The following is a 16,572-nucleotide window of genomic DNA, read 5'->3' on the forward strand; positions in this document are numbered from 1 at the left end:
AGGAAGATGTTGGTTGTTGCCCAGCCCGCTCACACTCAGCTCTGCCTGGCTGGCCTCTGGTCGAGTTGCCTTGTTCCCGCTGCTCCCCGATTCCACAAGACACGACTCTAGACTGGCCTTCTTGCACCTCCCAACTGCTCTTCTGCTCACCTTTCGATCAGGTGGCCAGGCCTCAAGCCTCGATGACCCAGTGCGCTTCTGGCTATCTGGCCTAGCCTCTAATCTCTATCACCCTCATTGTCTAGTCCGGTTGCTGCCCAGCCCGGCCCTCTCAATCTCAGTTCTGCCTGGGCTGCCTCTGGTCAAGTCGGCCCTGCTCCTGCTGGCCACTGCTCCCCAATCCCCAAAACACAATGCTGCCACTTGCCTAGCCTTCTTCGCATCTCCCAGGACCGCTGCTCTGCTCACCTCTTGGCTCTCACTCGAGTGGCCAGGCCTCAAGCCTCGACAATCGCCTGTGCTCCTGGCTATCATTTTGGTTGGTTGCCCATTCACCCTTCTCAGCCCTGGCCTGGAGGTCGAAAGTCACCCCACTGCGCTCCTCGGCTGCTGTTGGCAAGCAGCACCACCTTCTCCTCACCTCACTGAAGACTTTTCAGGCTTGTACCTGATGCTAGGTTAGCAACCTGACTTTTGCTCACGCTGCCCGCCAGACTGAATGTCAGAAATCTGACTTCTGCTTGCATCTTTATTGAAATAAAGTTCAGAAACTTCACACAAATTCAGGCGACCCGTGTCTGAACTGCTCTAAGTCTCCACCACCTCTCACCATTTGGCAAACTGTTTTCCCTCTCTGAAGGGGAGTCCACCAATCAGAGCCGATGTTGCTCTGTATTGCTACTGATTGAGCCTATCGGCAAATTTAGAGCTACCAAAGTTCCAGTTGATGTTCCCAGGGTGTTCCCACCACAACAGTCACCTCTTCCTATGCCCCACCCCCCCCCCCACCCCTAACTGGTCGGGGCGCCCACACTGACAGTACTGTGTGTTTCACTGAAAGTCCACCTCTGGCCACACTATTTAATTGCAGGGATTAATATAATACAGAAAACAATTGCAAAATAATTTAACAAGGGTTAGTATACTGCCTACAAAGATACTCTTATTTTTTCTCCAGACATTTTTTTTCCACAGACATTTTTTTCCACAGACACAATTACCACCTGCAGTACCCTTGCAGACTCTTTTAGACCTTTGTAACCACTAACTGAAGAGTAATTGCATCTTTAAGTTAGCCAAATAAAAAAAACACTTCAGCTGGGAAAGTCAAGGAACTATTCACCATTAGTAGTTTATATTATAAAAGAAAACTGAAATTGCCACCAACTGTTCTACAGAGTTTATATCATAAACACAAAAAGTACAATTTATTTCTCAGTTAAGATTTCTCAGTCATATACTTTTTTCCCCCACTGGAATGTATTTATAATTACAAAAAATACTGTTACCAAAAAAAAAAGAAACCTCCAACTGTTCAACATTTTTGTTAGTTACTTTCTGATAATTAAGCACTTCTTCTCTCATATTGCTGAACTATATAGTGGTCAAGTGTCAAAACCGTCAACCTGAATGACTGCATGTGAGCATGGTTATGATTAAATCTTGTATGGCCAAATGCCAAAGTAGGCCAGATGTATAACACAGGTTACAAATGTATATTTCTGGTCAATGTGCATATTATCTCATCACAATGTTACATCCAATTTAAGCTCTTCACAAAATAAGATAGAATTGTATTTCATCATAGAAATACTTTCCTGAATACTAATTCAGGGTGTCAATATTTAAATTAAAAATATTGCTCCATGTGCACACATAATCACAAGCTCATGCACCAAACTCTCTACTTAGAAATTAGTTTATATCTTTAAAACTAAATACTAGCATTGCAAAAGTGTAACTGGGGATGCTCTTCATCAAGAAAATGTAATTATCATATACATTTTACCTTGACACAAGGTATTTTCCCTGTAATTGGAACAGATATTTCTGCAATGCATCAATGTTCACTTAAAAGGACAAAAATCGTACATCAACTGTGTTTATTATTTGAATGTAACAAAACAATATGGACCCTATATTTGGGCATTCGCCAAAGGAACTCTCCAAAGGAACTGCAGAGTTTAATTCCATTATGTATGAAAATCCTTCATATATTCGCACTGCATGGAGTTAGAAATGTTTTGTTTTATATTTGTCAATTTAGCACTTGATGGTTATCTGCCCTTTCCAGTTTTAAGCCCAAGTACACTAAAGAAGCCATATCCTTGGGAAACATCTTTTTTATTGCAATTAAGGTAAGTTTAGTTAGTACTGGCTATAATTTCACAAAATTGTATCTGATTTCTATCTTATCGGCAAGTGCTTATCCATTTTTAGATTAAGTGCATTAGAAACTTACACACTGGAGTCAAATCAAACAGAGCATCTCTCAAGGCCGACTGTGAAGAGTCTTTCATATATTCAAACAAATTCAATGGCTGCAGCAATTAATTTTAAAGAGGAAACTGTATTGGTTCTCATACCACAAGTAACAAAAACATGTACACAAATATAAGAAATTCACTAATGTTGTACGTACGAATTCTAAAGTATACAAATATCTTTAATTTAAATGTGTTATCAACATAACCAAGCATATATTTTAGATTACGAAAGATCAGATCATTTTGCAGGACATTTTCAAGTGTTTTACTATTTAAGAATATTTTGCCTATCCTGAATAAATGTAATGCATTTGTTGTTGATTTTTTTTTATGTTGCAACATTATAAGCAATGACATAATTCTTCTGGATTATTTTAACTGTCTTAATATACAAGGTTATGTTATTCTGCAGGAAATATTTAATGAGAACACTGCCCAGGCCTCTCTTGTACTATCCCTCTTTTCCTGACATTCTCTGCACTCACATTCCCACCCTATTCTTATCTATGACACTTACTGGTCTGACTTCCTCCATCATTCTCACTATCCTTGAACACTACGGCAGGTTGCAGTGTTGCGTGACAACTTCATCAACATCAGGCCTCTTACTGCACACCCAACCCCCTTCTAAACAACATTCTTGCTGGAAATAGGTAAAAAGTAATTTGTTTTCCAAATAAAACGCACATAGATATCCAAATGGAGTAAGTAGTGTGCAGTGCTAATTTACTCAGAAAAGTACCTTTTTAAAAAAAATTCAGAGTCTGGGCATCGCTGCCTAGGCTAGTATTTATTGCCCATCCCTAATTGCCCTTGAGAAGGTCATGGTGAGCTGCCTTCTTGAACTGCTGTGGGCTATGCGATGCTTTTAGGAAGGGAGGTCCATGATTTTCACCCAAATTATCGACTTAATTAACTGACTTAGCACCACACTTGCAATTGCTTCTTAGACTTCTTTGCTATGAAGACATCATTCACTGACTTATGACCCAGTAAACGTTGTTGTTTCAACTAGTCAGATGGGGAATAAATTCCTGCTTTGGACACATTTAGAAAACTGGGTGTAAATTGCACTTGAAATTCTTTTGAATCGGCTACTATTCAGGTTTCTGCTAAAATTAGTTACAATCACAATTTTTTTTTTCTCCATTAACCATACAGTCAAACAGAGTATAATCTTTTTGCTGCATTAAAGAATATTCATTGACGTAAGAGTGGTCAACTAGCATATTGTTATTAAAACAATTGATTTTGTTTCAAAAAGCAACTTTACTGAGTCTGAAGTCCTTTCCCGGTGACTAATCTGGTTTTAAATGGCTAAAAATAACTTTAAAGAAAACTATGCTGAATCATTTATCAGTGTAATCGGTTGCACTAGTCAATTCCCTCACAAATTCAATATTTTTAAATATGTAAAGCTTTTCAAAACATACCTCCTGATGATTCCTTCAATCCTAAAATAAATCAATTTTGAAGTGCCTCTTCAAAAGACTACAATTGGTGGAAGCTCACCCTCGTTATTTCGATCTGAGGGTGTAGCCAGGTTTGTGGGTGGGGCCAATTTCAGCCAAAATGATTTTAAACCAACACAGATCGTGGAAATACTAATATACGCGTGACCTTAACTTAAGTTTAACATTTCCCAATCTTTTGTGCTGGTTTCTCCAGTTTAACTCGGATGGCACTGACAAAACCAAGACAGAAGAGAGGAAACTGCACCTGTCCATTTTTAAAAAAAAATCTGTCCCACTCTTCAAGGAACTAACAGATGTGCAATTATCTGTTAACTATTCAATGGGCCATCACTGGAATTGCAGTCTTATAAATATCTGATGACATTCAAATATTTTTGTAATCATTCTTCTGTCTCTTAGCTTCATTAAGAACATTAGTTAACAAGTGGATATTCTGTACTGTGGCCTGTTGATCCAAACCAGAAACACGTCTCTCTCTCTCTCCCCCCCCCCCCCCCCCCCCAACCCACCAAAATAAAGACTGAAATTTAACATTGTTTTGTTTGAAGCCTGCGTCTGCATGTTATGAGAGCTGAGCCAGTTGGTGCCAGAATTTTCTCGCTGCATCTCTCATCGTGGATGACGATAGCATATAAAATGTGATGGTCTCGACATTCAATAAAAGGTACTTCACATGCTCGCTTAACAGAGGGGAAAAAAACGGTGAGGTCAAACACCATCCACCCCACACACACAATGTTAAAACGCACAGCATCCCACCTGAGATTGAATGGCCTAAAAATGAGAAAGCCACGGTTGCATTTGATCCCAACTTTATACATTTGCATTACTGCACTCCGCCTTGTTTTAAGAAAACAAAAACGATTCATTATTTGTTTCGCAAGACGTATTAATTGCTTCCGAAGGATATTATAATGTTCGACGTACCTATAAGGAATCGGCAATGACTCGCACTCTGAGGATAGTAATACAAACTGAAGATATCAATATAAACTCCTTCAAACAGCATGTTCCCTCGTCCTAATCTATTCGATCCCTGACCACGCCGACTGAGATACACATCCAATGTTATTAATGTCGAGCTTCATGAATGACTGGGGTCAATTCGTCCAAATCGTCCTTTGCCTCTGAAACGGCGCAGGGGCCTGGGGAATTGGTTGGAGTATTTTGCTGAAAAGCGGGGGTGCGGGGGGGGCACACGCCGACGACGAAACCATACATAGATATGGCGAATAGCAAGCAAATAAAATTCAACCATTACCTACAGACTGTGCGGGGAGGAGAAAACGTCTTCCATGTTTGAGACAACTGAATCTGACAGCAGCACTGGAGTGGGGAGGGGGGCAACCTGACATCAAGCGCGTGCCACCCCTGACCCCTCCCCCTCCCTATAAAATATTTTGCCAACTGTCGTTCAAATGATGGACAACGGACGCAGCTCATTCGGGACTATCCGAGCGGCCATCAACGGTGCTTCACTGCTTTAAATACACGCGCGCGCGCACACACGCAAATGGCTGGAAGTTGCCAACCTGGCTCACCCACACTGGTGGGAAATATGTTTACCCTGCCCTGGCACGAAGCGTCTGCCCCGCCAAGGTAAAAGAGAGAAACAAGGATGGTGGCACGGGGTCAGCAACGAGAAGCATCAATAATATCCTTCACGAATATTAAATCCTATTTGCATAAATAAATTGTTATTTCTTGAGTTGCGCCCCCTTACAGTTTGCGAAGCAACGCGCGTGGAACAAGGCGTCGGTCAGCGGCGGCTGTTCAGGAAAGGGGGCAGCAGACTGCAGCTGTCGCCATGTTTGATGGCCTCCCCATTTCAATCGCACAGTCGGTGCGTCTCCCTGCAACATCCCCGCCCAGCTCCCTCCAGCATCGACTCTGCAGCTCCCCCCTCCCCCCAAAACAAAACACACACCCCTTTTCCCTCCCTCACACAGGCAAAGCTTTCGTCCCCAATAACTTACAATCAGACTATTTTCCGACTGTCATTACACAGGGGAGATAATTTGGAAAAAAAAAACCTCAGGTACATCAATCTGGCGAGGAAACGGTCCAAATGCGTTAGTGGTGTGTGTGTATGTGTGCGTGATGTCATTTGTTGATCATTCTCTCAACTATTGGGATTGTTAATTATTTTTTAAATCACCACTTAGTTTATTTCAGGGCCAAGCGGTTAAAATCCATCCACTGCACAGCGCGCTATGGTTAATCTACGTGCATAAATGTTATCGTGTTTGGCTACAATTCCATTCAGCACATTGTATAATTTAATATTCAAAATGAGTCACTGTTCTGCTGCGCCGTTACGTTAACAGTCAACTGTAGATATCCTTTATCTTAACTTGTTTAAGACGAGATACGTTGTTGCTTCTTTCTGCTGTGTTGAAATACGTTGTTGCTTTCTGCTGTGCTGAAAAGTTGTCCAAGTTTACAAAACAAAGGGGTGTTTAAAATAAACTACGCAAACCCCATGTATTGCATCCAATTATTGATGTCAATTACTGAATTTTCAAAAAATATACTAATTTTTGCTCCCCGTATTTCCACTTTCCTAATAATACGACGCTGTGCAACTGGTTATTGTCATGCAGTGATTTAATAATAATTTAATCCAATTATTGCCTGACTTCAAAAAAAAAGGAGAGAATATAAAATGCGATGTGCTTACTTTTGATGTTGTGTAAATGACTGGCAGGCCAATCGTTCCATCAGTTAATTAAGTCCTTTTAAAATGCAAACCACTTCACAATGTACGTCTCCGCTACAGTATTGAGGAACGCCAGGAGAAGGAATTCAAAATGCAAAGGAAATCTAACATGAATTAAATATTCTTAACAGATATAAAAAATTGTCATGCGGTTATGGGTTCTTGCAATGCTGCTTCTCTTGAGCAATTACTTAAGGGATGCAGATACATATTTCCCCCCGGTAATCTGCAAAATAAGATATAATTTCCACCCGTGCTGTTACTCATACTGTCCACAAGGGAAACGGCGGTATTCTGAACTCGTATCCAAATCATTCTCGAAAAGTCTATTTCTAAAGGGGGAAAAATACACCCAGTACATATAGCACTGGCGAATGTACTGATTGTTTTGACTGTTCGACCACATACATTTCTGCTTTAACTGCATCGTAAACTGCGTGTATTCGTGCTAACTTGTATTATTGTTTTCCTGCTCCGTAGCTGAGCAACCTAATTCCGAAAAACCACACGCACACCCAGACCTAATCAGCAATAAAAGAAAATGAATTTTCCTTATTTGCCCTGTTCCCCCCTTCAATTGACTCACCATACTTCACAATGTATTTCCCGGCGGAATGTACTGTCGCAGGTTAGCTTCTGGTCTGCAATCTGCTTTTTAAAAAATCTATCTGCCTATTTAATTTGTGAATCTGCCGTCTTTAGCTGAAAGATGCACTATCAATTTCATTTGTTCAGCGATTGCATTTCATGCCAGTCTCTTCTTTAACACCCTGGTCGCTTCCGGTCATTCATTCCTGGGTAACAATGACGCGGGATCCTCTGAAGCTTTACACGCATCTCATCCAACAGTCGTGAAGGAAACCAGCGTGTGATCTCCATGTCAACTCGTCTGGAACCTGCTTCATAAAATCCCTTATTGGTCCAAAGAATAGGGGGAGGATTGGTGAGTTACGTCCCAGTGACATAGAAGTCGTACGTCCGAGACATTTGGAGCAGATTTCACTGCCTTCCTCTGCTGGCTTGTTATGGTGGCGGCGGTGCTGGTCCTGATGCTGGCAGCTGTTGGTGATCTTGATGGTGTCGTGAAAACGAGATAAATTTCAAAGGAATTACATTAATACGCCGGCACTCCTTCCCACCCCTACACCATTAATCTCCAAAGTAGCATCGCAAGCTCAAGTTCCGATATTTGTTTCAATAAGGATAACCCCGCCCACTTTTTCCAATCCTCCGACTCTAAAAGAAAATCGTTGTATCCTCCTTGAGGCATTAGGTCTAAAGATAGGTAAGCCCAAGGGAAGCTGTGGAAAAATAAAAGCTACCTGACTTTGAGCCAGACAAGGAGTAACAGAAAATAAACAGAATCAAAACATTTCTGAGTTGCAGCAGCAAATTCCCATCATTTGATGCTGACAGTACCCTTTCAAAGTATTATACTATTGAACAGTTCTTAAACATGAAATAACAAGTGACAGCGGGTACTCAGTAGAACGCAGACCCCCACCACATTCTGTTAATTTAATGCTATTACAATTACTCTTCCTTGGGATTTTCTCCTGCCTGACGTTCTGTAACTATAAAACTTTTTTTTTCATTTAGAACGAGGTGTCTTCCGCGCAATCCACATCCAACAGCCTGCTCTGAAAAGTCTGCACACATTTTGACAGCTGTGACAAATTCCATCAAAGCAGCTGAGACAATCCATAACATTCCAAAACAACTCTCTTGAAAAAAGTAATTCCACTCTTATTCCCAATCTTAATGGCTCTTTTATAAATTCCAGGATCTGCATCTTCACCAAAATCTAATTAGTTCTTCCTTGGACTACACCCTATCTCTGTACCAAGCTTTCATGTAACCTCGTGATTCTTTTTTTTTAATGTATTGTTTACAGACGGACTAACAAGGGTTGAAAACATCACCTTCACCCACATTCAGTGGCAGAGGTAATAAGGTAAGCCCTGGGTTTTAAAGTGTTTTCCTAAAGGCACACTTACAGAAATACCTTGGACCCAAATTCTGACATGCTTGTGCAGATGTAGGAGTCAGAAGGAACCCAGCATATTCAAGTAATCGGTTTGAAATATGTGTCATTATTTCATCCATTGCCTGTCACTGTCAGGACCACCACTGTTCACCACAACAACCCAACAATGTATACAGGAAAATATTCATATGCATAACAACACTGACATTATTCTAAATACCTAAATCAATTGTGCAATTAAGAAGTCTTCTTCTCGCACTTTCTATTGCTCCAACATGCTGATACTCCTGTGGCTTCAGCAGAGAGAGAGGAAGATTACTGACTCCCCTGCTCTGACAACTGAGATGCACATGGTGGAAATCCTTTGATTTTGGAGGTTACGAGGGGCCCCATTAAAGCGTACACCACCTGCACTTGTGCAGGAGCATATGCGATCATCAGGGCAGGAGGCAGTATTAGGGATTCTGTCTCAGGGAAAGCAGGGGGTTAGGGGAAGAGAAATGTGAGTGCCTTGGGACAAGGCACTTCTATGTCCACTTTCTCTGTTTTTCCTCCCATGGCCCACCCACATTTCCATGGTATCCAAGAGCAGGAGAGCATTTTGATGTCCTTCAGTGAGGCCAAGGTGAAATTTTCCTCCATTCTATTACGTTTAAAGGGGAGGTGGTAATCGAGGGTAATCCAGAGTAATGCTCTGACGACCTAGGTTCAAATCCCGCCACTGTAGATGGTGAAATTTGAATTCAATAAAAATCTGGAATGGAAAATATGTCTAATGATGACCATGAAATCATTGGCGATTGTTGTAAAAACCCATCTGGTTCACTAATGTCGTTTAGGGAAGGAAATCTGCTGTCCTTATCTGGTCTGGCCTACTTGTGACTCCAGACCTACAGCAATGTGGTTTACGCTTAACTTCCCCCTCAACGGCAATTAGGGGTGGATAATAAATGTTGGCCCAGTCAGTGACACCCATGTCGCATGAACGAATAAATAAAATTAAATTGTCAGACTGAGTGTGCAGATCATTGTTAAGAATAAGCATGTACTCAGCTGCCTGCTGCATCTGATTCTCCAAGCAGTTGGCCACTTGTTCCAGGGAATTGGCATCATGACTCTCATGGCAGAAATGGACTCCTGCCATCTTTTTCTAAAAGTGTGCAGTGCTTCTGGAAATACTGACAAAACCTAATACATTTCCTGTTGCTGCTTCAGAACTGTCCCCTTCATGGATGACTCCCCTCATGTGCAGCCTCTGTGTCCAGTTGAGCGGACTTTAGACAGGAACTCTCCACTGCTTTCCTTGTCTACAGCATCTGCTCCAGCTCACATGTGATGGACGCCTCACCCTGTGACAACCTAGCTTGGAGAACGCACCCATATTATATCTGCATTGTGGAGGGTGCACGTGAGTGATGTGACAGTGCTTCTTCACTGCACACACTCCTCTGAGGACTCCCTGCCACTTAAGGACCTATGTAATATGAAAGGTATGAATTCTAACTGACATGAGGAAATGTTTCAGGTTAACACTGTGCATATCTTCATATTTCAGTTAGTGGTGACAGCAATCCAACATAAGTGACTGTTATGTGCCAGCTTGCAGTGTGATATCCAATCCAACATAAGTGACTGTTATGTGCCAGCTTGCAGTGTGATATCTAATCTATCACTAATTATGTGCAAGAACCCCATCTCTTCAGCACCCATATCTACAAACCCTGGGCTGGTTCTCCGCACCCCAACGCCAAAATCGGGCCCAACGCTGGTTCCACGATTCTCCACCCCCCGAAAAGTGGCGTACTCCACCGAGTATCCACCACCTGAGGCCATTGCCTGAGGCCTGCCACGCTATTCTCTGTCCCTGACCGGCCGAATTCCCGACGGCGTATTTCTAATGTGGTTCTGCCATTCGGGAAACTCGTGTGGCAGCTGCGGACTCAGTCCGAGGCCGCCACAGTCGGGGGTGGGCCGATCGGAGGGCAGGGGTTCCTCATTCGGGACTGGTTTTTTTTGTGCAGGTGGTCCAGGTCAGATGAGCGGCCGACCGGGGGCACTATTTCCGCAGAGGCAGCCGCCTCTGACCCGGAAGTACGGGGGGGCGTATCGGCAGCTGGAGCTGCGAGCTCCACGACAGCTGCCTGCTAGCCCCCTGCAAGGCTGTGAATCTGTGGCCGTTTGACGCCAGTCTTCCGGGCGTAAAAGACCACATAGTCCCGAAAACGGAGAATCCAGCCACCTATATGCCACCCTGCCAATGAACAAGGCATCCTTGTGAGAGTGAGTTCCGGGGAGGGGGAGAGAGTGCCGGGGAGGGGGAGAGAGTTCCGGGGAGGGGGGAGAGAGTGCGAGTGCCGGGGAGGAGGGGAGAGTGCCGGGGAGGGGGGTAGAGTGCCAGGGAGGGGGGGTGAGTGTGAGTGCCGGGGAGGGGGGGAGAGTGCCGGGGAGGGGGGGTGCATGCGAGTGCCGGGGAGGGGGAGAGAATGCCGGGGAGGGGGGGTGAGTGCCGGGGAGGGGGGATGCGTGCGAGTGCCGGGGAGGGGGGGTGAGTGCGAGTGCCGGGGAGGGGAAGAGAGTGCCGGGGAGGGGGGGTGAGTGCGAGTGCTGGGGAGGGGGGGGAGAGTGCTGGGGAGAGGGGGTGAGTGCGAGTGCCGGGGAGGGGGAGAGAGTGCCGGGGAGGGGTTAGAGAGTGCCGGGGAGGGGGGGCAAGTGCCGGGGAGGGGGGGAGAGTGAGTGCCGGGGAGGGGGGTGAGAGTGAGTGCCGGGGAGGGGGGTGAGAGTGAGTGCCGGGGAGGGGGGGAGAGTGCCGGGGAGGGGGGGTGTGAGTGAGTGCCGGTGAGGGGGGGAGAGTGCCACGGAGGGGGGGTGAGAGTGAGTGCCGGGGAGGGGGAGAGTGCCAGGGATGGGGGTGTGAGTGAGTGCAGGGAGGGAGGTGAGAGTGAGTGCCGGGGAGGGGGGAGAGAGTGAGTGCCGGGGAGGGGGGGAGAGTGCCGGGGAGGGGGGGAGAGTGCCAGGGAGGGGGGGAGTGCCGGGTAGGGGGGTGAGAGTGAGTGCCGGGGAGGGGGGTGAGAGTGAGTGCCGGGGAGGGGGGGTGAGAGTGAGTGCCGGGGAGGGGGGGGTGAGAGTGAGTGCCAGAGAGGGGGGGAGAGTGCCGGGGAGGGGGGGGTGAGTGCCGGGGAGGGGGGGGCGGGGTGCCGGGGAGAGGGGTAGAGTGCTGGAGAGGGGGGGTTGAGCGTGAGTGCCGGGGAGGGAAGGAGAGTGCCGGGGAGGGGGGAGAGTGCAGGGGAGGGGGGGTGAGTGCCGGGGAGGGGGGATGAGTGCCGGGGAGGGGGGGTGAGTGCCGGGGAGAGTGCCGGGGAGGGGGGGAGAGTGCCGGGGAGGGGGGGTGAGAGCGAATGCCGGGGAGGGGGGGGGGGGTGATTGCCGTGGAGGGGGGGGGGGTGAGAGCAAGTGCTGGGGAGGGGTGGAGAGTGCTGGGGAGAGGGGGTGAGAGTGAGTTCCGGGGAGGGGGAGAGAGTGCCGGAGAGGGGGGGGTGAGTGTGAGTGCCGGGGAGGGGGAGAGAGTGCCGGGGAGGGGTGTAGAGTGCCAGGGAGGGGGGGTGAGTGTGAGTGCCAGGGAGGGGGGGGGAGAGTGCCGGGGAGGGGGGGTGAGTGCCGGGGAGGGGGGGTGCGTGCGAGTGCCGGGGAGGGGGGGTGACAGCGAGTGCCGGGGAGGGGGAGAGAGTGCCGGGGAGGGGGGGTGAGTGCGAGTGCTGGGGAGGGGGGGGAGAGTGCCGGGGAGGGGGGGGTGAGTGCGTAGTGCTGGGGAGGGGGAGAGAGTGCTGGGGAGAGGGGGTGAGTGCGAGTGCCGGGGAGGGGGAGAGAGTGCCGGGGAGGGGGGGAGAGTGCCAGGGAGGGGGGGAGTGCCGGGTAGGGGGGTGAGAGTGAGTGCCGGGGAGGGGGGTGAGAGTGAGTGCCGGGGAGGGGGGGTGAGAGTGAGTGCCGGGGAGGGGGGGGTGAGAGTGAGTGCCAGAGAGGGGGGGAGAGTGCCGGGGAGGGGGGGTGAGTGCCGGGGAGGGGGGGTGGGGGTGCCGGGGAGAGGGGTAGAGTGCTGGAGAGGGGGGGTTGAGCGTGAGTGCCGGGGAGGGAAGGAGAGTGCCGGGGAGGGGGGAGAGTGCAGGGGAGGGGGGGTGAGTGCCGGGGAGGGGGGATGAGTGCCGGGGAGGGGGGGTGAGTGCCGGGGAGAGTGCCGGGGAGGGGGGGAGAGTGCCGGGGAGGGGGGGTGAGAGCGAATGCCGGGGAGGGGGGGGGGTGATTGCCGTGGAGGGGGGGGGGTGAGAGCAAGTGCTGGGGAGGGGTGGAGAGTGCTGGGGGGAGGGGGTGAGAGTGAGTTCCGGGGAGGGGGAGAGAGTGCCGGAGAGGGGGGGGTGAGTGCGAGTGCCGGGGAGGGGGAGAGAGTGCCGGGGAGGGGTGTAGAGTGCCAGGGAGGGGGGGTGAGTGTGAGTGCCAGGGAGGGGGGGGGAGAGTGCCGGGGAGGGGGGGTGAGTGCCGGGGAGGGGGGGGTGCGTGCGAGTGCCGGGGAGGGGGGGTGACAGCGAGTGCCGGGGAGGGGGAGAGAGTGCCGGGGAGGGGGGGTGAGTGCGAGTGCTGGGGAGGGGGGGAGAGTGCCGGGGAGGGGGGGGGTGAGTGCGTAGTGCTGGGGAGGGGGAGAGAGTGCTGGGGAGAGGGGGTGAGTGCGAGTGCCGGGGAGGGGGAGAGAGTGCCGGGGAGGGGTTAGAGAGTGCCGGGGAGGGGGGGTGAGTGCCGGGGAGGGGGGGAGAGTGAGTGCCGGGGAGGGGGGTGAGAGTGAGTGCCAGGGAGGGGGGTGAGAGTGAGTGCCGGGGAGGGGGGGAGAATGCCGTGAATGGGGGGAGAGTGCCAGGGAGGGGGGGAGAGTGCCGGGGAGGGGGGGTGTGAGTGAGTGCCGGGGAGGGGGGGTGAGTGCCGGGGAGGGGGGGTGAGTGCGAGTGCTGGGGAGGGGTGGAGAGTGCTGGGGAGAGGGTGAGAGTGAGTTTCGGGGAGGGGTAGAGAGTGCCGGGGAGGGGGGGTGAGTGCGAGTGCCGGGGAGGGGGAGAGTGTGCCGGGGAGGGCTGTAGAGTGCCAGGGAGGGGGGGTGCGTGCGAGTGCCGGGGAGGGGGGGTGACAGCGAGTGCCGGGGAGGGGGAGAGAGTGCCGGGGAGGGGGGGTGAGTGCCGGGGAGGGGGGGTGCGTGCGAGTGCCGGGGAGGGGGGGTGAGTGCGAGTGCCGGGGAGGGGGAGAGAGTGCCGGAGAGGGGGGGGTGAGTGCGAGTGCTGGGGAGGGGGGGGAGAGTGCCGGGGAGGGGGGGTGAGTGCGTAGTGCTGGGGAGGGGGAGAGAGTGCTGGGAAGAGGGGGTGAGTGCGAGTGCCGGGGAGGGGGAGAGAGTGCCGGGGAGGGGTTAGAGAGTGCCGGGGAGGGGGGGTGAGTGCCGGGGAGGGGGGGAGAGTGAGTGCCGGGGAGGGGGGTGAGAGTGAGTGCCAGGGAGGGGGGTGAGAGTGAGTGCCGGGGAGGGGGGGAGAATGCCGGGGATGGGGGTAGAGTGCCAGGGAGGGGGGAGAGTGCCGGGGAGGGTGGGTGTGAGTGAGTGCCGGGGAGGGGGGGTGAGTGCCGGGGAGGGGGGGGTGAGTGCCACTGCTGGGGAGGGGTGGAGAGTGCTGGGGAGAGGGGGTGAGAGTGAGTTCCGGGGAGGGGGAGAGAGTGCCGGGGAGGGGGGGGTGAGTGCGAGTGGCGGGGAGGGGGAGAGAGTGCCGGGGAGGGCTGTAGAGTGCCAGGGAGGGGGGGTGAGTGCGAGTGCGGGGGGGGGGGGGGGGGAGAGTGCCGGGGAGGGGGGGTGAGTGCCGGGGTGGGGGGGTGCGCGCGAGTGCCGGGGAAGGGGGGTGACTGCGAGTGCCGGGGAGGGGGAGAGAGTGCCGGGGATGGGGGGTGAGTGCCGGGGTGGGGGGGTGCGTGCGAGTTCCGGGGAGGGGGGGTGAGTGCGAGTGCCGGGGAGGGGGAGAGAGTGCCGGGGAGGGGGGGAGAGTGCGAGTGCTGGGGAGGGGGGGAGAGTGCCGGGGAGGGGTTAGAGAGTGCCGGGGAGGGGGGTGAGTGCCGGGGAGGGGGGGAGAGTGAGTGCCGGGGAGGGGGGGAGAGTGAGTGCCGGGGAGGGGGGTGAGAGTGAGTGCCGGGGAGGGGCGTGAGAGTGAGTGCCGGGGAGGGGGGGAGAATGCCGGGGATGGGGGGAGATTGCCAGGGAGGGAGGGAGAGTGCCGGGGAGGGGGGGTGTGAGTGAGTGCCGGGGAGGGGGGGAGAGTGCCAGGGAGGGTGGGTGAGAGCGAGTGCCAGGGAGGGGGGTGAGAGTGAGTGCCGGGGAGGGGGGGTGAGAGCGAGTGCCAGGGAGGGGGGTGAGAGTGAGTGCCGGGGAGGGGGGGAGAGTGCCGGGGAGGGGGGGAGAGTTCCAGGGAGGGGGGCAGAGTGAGTGCCGGGGAGGGGGGGTGAGAGTGAGTGCCGGGGAGGGGGGGGTGAGAGCGAGTGCCAGAGGGGGTGAGAGCGAGTGCCGGAGAGGGGGGGAGAGTGCCGGGGAGAGGGGGAGAGTGCAGGGGAAGGGGGGTGAGTGCCGGGGAGAGTGCCGGGGAGGGGGGGAGAGTGCCGGGGAGGGGGGGTGAGAGCGAATGCCGGGGAGGGGGGGTGAGTGCCGGGGAGGGGGGGGTGAGAGTGAGTTCCGGGGAGGGGGAGAGAGTGCCGGAGAGGGGGAGAGAGTTCCGGGGAGGGGGGAGAGTGCCGGGGAGGGGGGTAGAGTGCCAGGGAGGGGGGGTGAGTGTGAGTGCCGGGGAGGGGGGGAGAGTGCCGGGGTGGGGGGGTGCATGCGAGTGCCGGGGAGGGGGAGAGAATGCCGGGGAGGGGGAGAGAGTGCCGGGGAGGGGGGGAGAGTGCGAGTGCTGGGGATGGGGGGAGAGTGCCGGGGAGGGGTTAGAGAGTGCCGGGGAGGGGGGTGAGTGCCGGGGAGGGGGGGAGAGTGTGTGCCGGGGAGGGGGGTGAGAGTGAGTGCCGGGGAGGGGGGTGAGAGTGAGTGCCGGGGAGGGGGGGAGAGTGCCGGGGAGGGGGGGTGTGAGTGAGTGCCGGGGAGGGGGGGAGAGTGCCACGGAGGAGGGGTGAGAGTGAGTGCCGGGGAGGTGGAGAGTGCCAGGGATGGGGGTGTGAGTGAGTGCAGGGAGGGGGGTGAGAGTGAGTGCCGGGGAGGGGGGAGAGAGTGAGTCCCGGGGAGGGGGGGAGAGTGCCGGGGAGGTGGGGAGAGTGCCAGGGAGGGGGGGAGAGTGCCAGGGAGGGGGGGGAGTGCCGGGTAGGGGCATGAGAGTGAGTGCCGGGGAGAGGGGTGAGAGTGAGTGCCGGGGAGGGGGCGTGAGAGTGAGTGCCGGGGAGGGGGAGTGAGAGTAAGTGCCAGAGAGGGGGGGAGAGTGCCGGGGAGGGGGGTGAGTGCCGGGGAGGGGGGAAGAGTGCCGGGGAGAGGGGGAGAGTGCTGGAGAGGGGGGGTTGAGAGTGAGTGCCGGGGAGGGAAGGAGAGTGCCGGGGAGGGGGGAGAGTGCAGGGGAGGGGGGGTGAGTGCCGGGGAGGGGGGGATGGTGCCGGGGAGAGTGCCGGGGAGGGGGGGGGAGAGTGCCGGGGAGGGGGGGTGAGAGCGAATGCCGGGGAGGGGGGGGGTGAGTGCGAGTGCTGGGGAGGGGTGGAGAGTGCTGGGGAGAGGGGGTGAGAGTGAGTTCCGGGGAGGGGGGGGGTGAGTGCGAGTGCCGGGGAGGGGGAGAGAGTGCCGAGGAGGGGTGTAGAGTGCCAGGGAGGGGGGGTGAGTGTGAGTGCCAGGGAGGGGGGGGAGAGTGCCGGGGAGGGGGGGTGAGTGCCGGGAGGGGGGATGCGTGCGCGTGCCGGGGAGGGGGGGGTGAGTGCGAGTGCCGGGGAGGG

At 53.3% G+C, this 16,572-nt stretch overlaps 1 protein-coding gene and 1 long non-coding RNA gene across 9 annotated transcripts in view; one reads left to right on the forward strand and one right to left on the reverse strand.

The window, feature by feature from the left end:
- Positions 1-7,412, reverse strand: part of scn1laa (sodium channel, voltage-gated, type I-like, alpha) — a 480,246-nt gene extending 472,834 nt beyond the window's left edge. For 2 of the 8 annotated variants that reach the window (XM_072473987.1, XM_072473931.1), the window contains exon 1: positions 7,207-7,410. The gene's annotated coding sequence lies outside the window, so the exon portion shown is untranslated. Of the gene's footprint in view, positions 1-4,828; positions 5,092-5,162; positions 5,454-5,624; positions 5,763-6,581; positions 6,742-7,206 lie in introns of those variants that run through there. The other 6 variants (XM_072473978.1, XM_072473996.1, XM_072473969.1 and 3 more) reach the window with 6 other exon arrangements.
- Positions 7,407-16,572, forward strand: part of LOC140389665 (uncharacterized) — a 141,839-nt gene continuing 132,673 nt past the window's right edge. The window contains exons 1-2 of the long non-coding RNA XR_011934444.1: positions 7,407-7,563; positions 8,515-8,574. This is a non-coding gene — a long non-coding RNA (uncharacterized lncRNA). The remainder of the gene's footprint in view (positions 7,564-8,514; positions 8,575-16,572) is intronic.

This window comes from Scyliorhinus torazame, chromosome 2, assembly GCF_047496885.1.
Source record: "Scyliorhinus torazame isolate Kashiwa2021f chromosome 2, sScyTor2.1, whole genome shotgun sequence".
In the NCBI taxonomy this organism is placed as follows: domain Eukaryota; kingdom Metazoa; phylum Chordata; class Chondrichthyes; order Carcharhiniformes; family Scyliorhinidae; genus Scyliorhinus; species Scyliorhinus torazame.